Here is a 7035-nt window from a genome sequence, read left to right as displayed (position 1 = left end):
GCATCTCCATAGCCTGTTGATTAGCCGCGTCGATGTGAGACTTTCTCCTTTTTTGTCTTCTCCACATAACCCCCATCATATTATTCTATTCCACCTATAGTGTTATATCCATGGCTTGCGCTCATGTATTGCGTGAGGGTTGAAAAGGCTGAAGCGCGTTAAAAAGTATGAACCAATTGCTCGGCTTGTCATCGGGGTTGTGCATGATGTGAATATTTTGTGTGGTGAAGATGGAGCATAGCCAGACTATATGATTTTGTAGGGATAACTTTCTTTAGCCTTGTTATTTTGAAAAGACATGATTGCTTTATTAGTAGGCTTGAAATATTATTGTTTTTATGTCAAATGATAGACTATTCCTTCGAATCACTCGTGTCTTAATATTCATGCCATGATTAGATACATGATCAAGATTATGCTAGGTAGCATTCCACATCAAAAATTATCTTTTTTATCATTTACCTACTCGAGGACGAGCAGGAATTAAGCTTGGGGATGCTGATACGTCTCCGTCGTATCTATAATTTTTGATTGTTCCATGCCAATATTCTACAACTTTCATATACTTTTGGCAACTTTTTATACTATTTTTGGGACTAACATATTGATCCAGTGCCCAGTGCTAGTTCCTGTTTGTTGCATGTTTTATGTCGCAGAAACCCCATATCAAACGGAATCCAAACGGGATAAAAACGGACGGAGAATATTTTTGGAATATTTGGAAAATATGGGAAGAAGAATCAACGCGAGATGGTGCCCGAGGTGGCCACGAGGCAGGGGGCGCGCCTGCCCCCTCGTGGGCCCCTCGTAAGGTGGTTGCTGCTCTTCTTTGGCCGCAAGAAAGCTAATTTTCGGAGAAAAATCTGGGCAAAGGTTTCAATCCAATCGGAGTTATGGATCTCCATATATATACGAAACGGTGAAAGGGCAGAGGGGGGAACGCAGAAACAAAGAGAGACAGAGAGACAGATCCAATCTCGGAGGGGCTCTCGCCCCTCCCATGCCATGGAGGCCAAGGACCAGAGGGGAAACCCTTCTCCCATCTAGGGAGGAGGTCAAGGAAGAAGAAGAAGGGCCCCCTCTCCCCTTCTCTTTCGGTGGCGCTGGAACGCTGCCGTGGCCATCATCATCATCACCACGATCTTCACCAACACCTCCGCCATCTTCACCAACATCTCCATCACCTTCCCCCCTCTATCTACAGCGGTCCACTCTCCTGCAACCCGCTGTACCCTCTACTTGAGCATGGTGCTTTATGCTTCATATTATTATCCAATGATGTGTTGCCATCCTATGATGTCTGAGTAGATTTTCGTTGTCCTATCGGTGGTTGATGAATTGCTATGATTGATTTAATTTGCTTGTGGTTATGTTGCTGTCCTTTGGTGTCGGTGTACAAAAAGAGGGGTGCGTTTTCGCACCCCTATACCTGTGCACGGGCAGTCGGAGCCGCGCCTACGGTCACGCCAAGCAGAACAGGGGAGGTGAGCCAAGGTAAGACCGAAGCCCAAGATAATAAGAGCAACGCCAAGGCCAAGACCACAAAGAGCAGAGGGATGAAGCAGGTTCCCCCAGCAAGACCCTTGCCGCGGCAGCCTCAGCAGCCCCGGCAAGATCCTTGCCGGGGCAGCTCGCCCCACACCAACAGAGCGAGCCACCCTTGAGCCCACGGTCCCCAACGCCATCATCCACGTGGGGCCAAGGCTCGGGAAGGCACCTCCGTGGTGGCATGCAGATCTTTGTGAAGACATATTCAAGATCAGATGAGGATTAGAAGACGACGATCCTCGGCGAGATCCTTGCCGAGGGAGGCCACTAGACCCCCGGCAAGGCCCTTGCCGGGGACGACAGCGCGCCACGGCAAGACCCTTGCCGAGCCACCCGGCAAGGCCCTCACCAAGGACGCCAGCAGGGCCACCGCCAGGCCCACACCAACCAAGCTTCCACCGCTGTTCACATGCAGCTGCAAGCCCAACCAGCTGGGCGGGCACCTGCATGGCAACATGCAGCTCCCAGGCCAACTCATCGAGCGCCTGCGTGGCGGCATGCAGATCTTCGTGAAGGCTCCACCACCGCGCCACCTCAGCTGCCTGCCTGCCTACATGGCGCCGCACGCACCGCTGGCCAAGGCGCGTGTCGAAGCGAGGAGGAGCGGCGACGGACGGGACGGGCCTCGCCCCGTCCCCGATAAAGCAAGGGGACACCTAAGCTATGCATTAAATGCGTCTTGTCCTGTAATACGAGCGATAAGCTCAGGGCACTGTACGCCTTTCCACCTCCTGTGTGCCACTGTGGCAGCCCCTTCTGACTATAAAAGGAGGCCCATGGCATACTGGAGAAGGATTCGGCTCTTTCGAACCACGCACTGACCACAGCTAGTTCGAGAGCTCAAGAACTCTCTGAAATACACCCACCAAAGCAGGACTAGGGTTTTACGCATCCTCGCGGCCCGAACCTGGGTAAACGATCCTTGTGCTATCTACTAGCCCTGCTCTTCTCGCAACCCCGTGCCCCGGCAACCGTAGTAGGGATTCTTGTGATCCCATAGGAGTTCATGGCACATGGGCCAAAGTGACAAGCATTAAGCATAGCAAAGTCATATCAACATCAATCTAAGAACATAGTGGATACTAGGGATCACGCTCTAACAAAACTAACTCGATTACATGATGAATCCCATCCAACTCCTCACCGACCAGCGAGCCTACGAAGGAATTACTCACTCCCGGTGGGGAGCATCATGGAAGTGGCGATGGAGATTGGTTGGTGATGACGAGGAACGAAGATCCCCCTCTCCGGAGCCCCAAACAGACTCCAGATCTACCCTCCCGAGGAAGAACAGGGCTTGGCGGTGGCTCCGTCTCGTGGATCATGATAATTCTTTCTCCCTGATTTTTTTATGTAATAATGTGAATTTATAGTATCAGGGGGTCGTCAGCGGGGCCACCTGGTGGGTACAACCCACCTGGGCGCGCCAGGAGAGGGGGGCGCGCCCTGGTGAGTTGTGCCCAACTAGGGGTCCCTCTCTGGTGGATCTTGGCTCCAGAAATTCTTATTATTGGTATAAAAAATCCTCGCAAAGTTTCGTTCCATTCCGAGAAGTTTTATTTCTGCACAAAAACAACACCATGGTAGTTCTGCTGAAAACCGCGTCAGTCCGGGGTTAGTTTCATTCAAATCATGCAAATTAGAGTCCAAAACAAGAGGAAAAGCGTGAGAAAAAGTAGATACGTTGGAGACGTATCAAAGATCTATAGGGATATATTGAGATGCTTAATAGAACTTTCACAAAGCACATACCTTGACAAAGTTCTGAAGAAGTTCAAAATGGACCAGTCAAAGAAAGGGTTCTTGCCTGAGTTGCAAGGTGTGAAATTGAGTCAGACTCAAAGTCCTACCATGGCAGAAGATAGAGAGAAAATGAAAGTCATTCCCTATGCCTCAGCCATAGGTTCTATTATATATGCCATGCTGTGTACCAAACCTGATGTGTGCCTTGCCATAAGCTTCGCAAGGAGGTACCAAAGTAATCCAGGAGTGGATCACTGGACAATGGTCAAGAATATCCTGAAGTACCTGAAAAGGACCAAGGATATTTTCTCGTTTATGGATGTGACGAAGAGCTCATCGTAAAAGGTTACATTGATGCTAGCTTCGACACAGATCCAGATGACTCTAAGTCACAAACCAGATACGTATTTATATTGAATGGTGGAGCTATCAGTTGGTGCAGTTGCAAGCAGAGCATCGTGGCGGGATCTACATGTGAAGCAGAGTACATAGCTGCTTCGCAAGCAGCGCATGAAGGAGTATGGATGAAGGAGTTCATATCCGATTTGGGTGTTATACCCAGTGCATCGGGTCCAATGACATTCTTTTGTGACAACAGTGGAGCAATTGCCTTAGCGAAGGAATCCAACTTTCACAAGAGAACTAAACACATCAAGATATGCTTCTACTCCATTCGTGAAAAGCTCAAGGATCACTACTATAGGATGCTGCTAACGCGACACTACGATCAGAGACCCTTCGACGAAACTGTGTGCGATGCCATAATCGCAAACGGTGGTGTAAAATAACCGTCAAAAAAGGTGCAAAACGTTTGCGATGGAGGATGCATCAAATACGGTTCAGATTTTAGTTGCGTGTGCGATGCAGGGCATACGGTTCAGCTCAATTAACTGTTTGCGATGAGGAGGAACAAAAGAAACGGGCAGCCAGATGAAGGTGTGTGCGATGTACAGCATACGGTTCACTCGGATGAACTGTTTGTGATTAGGAAACACAAAAGAAACGGTCAGCCCGATTAAGGTGTGTGCGATGTACAACATGCGGTTCACTGGGATGAACTGTTTGTGATTAGGCAAGAGAACAAAAATGGTTCAATATAACAAGATGTTTGTGATACGCGGCAAACAGGTCTGTAATCAGAAATGTGTGCGAAGACCGATAATAACACAGACGATTGCTTCTAATAAGACGTATGTGAATGCTCTGTCTACACCACATCTATTGGCCATTGTAGGACGGGCGGTCATCCGGATACGCCATAAGGATGTGAAGAGGCATTCCTATCAGCAAGGACTAGCTGTTCCACCAGTAGCTCATGTAAGAAAACTATCTAGTGTGCTCAGGCTGGAGCAGCCATCGGATGGGTGACTGGAAGGGAAGTTGTGTCGATGTTAAATTAGCTGAGAGAATGGGGCATTTCGGTCAAATGACCGAAATGCCCCATTCCCTCAGCTAATTTAACCTCGAGGTCCTTATTTTTTATTTTTTAACACATGTTAAAGAAGGTCTACCGCATTACTTTTTGACAATGTGCGATACGTGGCATACAGTTGATCCATCCGACCTATTTGTGATGGAATAGGCCGTGTGTGTTGTGGGTAAACACTTGCTAGTATTCAACCGTTTGGGATTGATGAATTCATCACCGATGGGTTCCCTAGTGTGGTCCATGTTCATCTGATCATCATCTACTTCTTGTGCTAGCTCGATGCTAAGTTCCCATTAATTGATGGTGTTTTATGAACACGCCACCATTTCCCGCCATTCCCTCACATGTTTCCCGCCACCCTGCTATATTGCGCATAGGGGGTGCGCGACGCACGGAGGCGACAAGCGCAGCCTATAGCACTTCCACCTTTTCCTAGCATGCCAACCCACCAAAGCGCCGCCTCTGCCATCAACCTCGTCAACGAGGAAAACGAGCAGGCGCCACGGCCTGTCAAGGCCGAGGTGCTCCCCGGCAACGCGATGGACGACACCGTGATGAGCGTGGCGCTTGAGCGCCGCGGATCAAGATAGGCATGTCAGCGCCGGCAGGCTGCAGCTCGCCGCACAACATGATCGATGGCGCGCCGCAGAGCAAGCTAGGCGCGTCCGCGCCGATAAGCTGTGGCTCGCCGCACGGCGAGACCGTTGGAGCGGCGCAGAGCGAGAGGCGCGGCGCGCCGCACAGCAAGAGCGGATCCATCGGCGCTTGCCTGCTGTCGACACGGCGTCACAGCTGGGTACACGTCCCGTCAGTACCCCCATTCCTTGCCAGGAGTGGGCAGAGGCCCTCAACGCCGTACTTGCACCAGAGGCCGGCCGCGCCGTACTTGCACCGGACGCCCGCCGCGCCGTTCGCATGGGTGCCGCCGTTCGCCTTGTCCGCGTCCCGCTGGATGCCAACACACTGGTCCGTAGGCTCGACCGCCTCCACCTGGGCGCAGTAGAGGAACATGGCCATCGCATCCTCGAGCTGGTGATCTCCGATGAAATAGCCAACTTGGAGCTCAAGATCGCGCTCCAGATGTACCGCGAGTGTGTCGACCGCTTGGACGAACGCATGCACGAGTTCAGGCAGAGCCAAGAGCTACCCTAGGCAAGGGCTGCTGGTCATGGTCTCATGGACGTGTTTTATTTTTAAAAGTCGTTTCGACGTGGATAGCTATGTATTCACAGCAATCATAGTATTGCTTTGTTTATTGCTCTGTTTCAATGTGTGTACTCTGTTTTCCATTCTTATATGTTCTGTTTCAATGTGTGTATATACGCTTTCCATTCTGTATATGTGGATGATAACAGCTAGATTCAAATTAGTATACAAAAAACAGATAGAAAATGGAATTCATAATATATATACGTGATGATACTTAACTACTAGGTACAATGCATAAAATTGAAAACGAACAATACTAACTAATAATCCCTCCTGGGGCCAGTATTCCGGCAGCCCCTCGCCAGCAGCTCCCTGGTGCGCGGCGTCTTCCCAGTGCGGAGGCAGTACTCCGACTCCTCCGCCTCGCAGCGCTTGACGTACCGATCTATCTCTTGTTGGCGGACGCTCGCAGCCGATCTTGCCATTTCGTTGGGCACCCACTGGAGCTCCTCGTCGGTAGCATGCTGGAGCTTATCGGCCCACCTCCACGCAGCGACGAGGCGCCTAGCGCCTATGACCTTCCTCGCGAAGTACCCGTCTTCGTACACCTCCTCGGCACGATGACGCGCCCGCCCTCAAAGCTCCGCCGCCTCCTTTTTCCAGGCGGCATCACGGCCTTCATAGGCCGCCTGGTACCTGGCTTCCTCCTCCGCCATCTCCTTCTTGAACGCCACTTGCCTGGCTTTCTCAACCGGCGGCAGCGACTTCCACAGACAAAGATTGTACTGGCCCAGAAAACATTTCCAAAGTAGGGGGGTCCGGCGCAACCTCGTCAGGCGGCGCGTAGGGGTCCTCGTCGCTGCTAATCGAGTGAGCGTCCTCGGGGGGCGGCGACTCCTCGTCGGCGCGTGGGCAGACCGGCGGTGCCATGGCAGAGATTTGAGAGAGAGAGAGAGAGGGGGGGCGAGCGAGGGGAGGATGTAGATGAGAATGCAGGCGGGACGACGTGAGCAAGGTAGTATTTATTGGTGGCCGGAATCAAGATCGATCGGGACAGTACACACACCGGTCGCCGGAATTTACGAGTACTATGGTTTGAATTACACACAATTCCTGCAGCAAATCCGTGTCTGAACATAATAGCTGATGGTTTCCAATACAGAACC

The sequence above is a fragment of the Triticum aestivum genome, chromosome 5D, assembly GCF_018294505.1.
Source record: "Triticum aestivum cultivar Chinese Spring chromosome 5D, IWGSC CS RefSeq v2.1, whole genome shotgun sequence".
NCBI lineage: Eukaryota > Viridiplantae > Streptophyta > Magnoliopsida > Poales > Poaceae > Triticum > Triticum aestivum.
Note: the sequence above shows the minus strand (reverse complement) of the source record.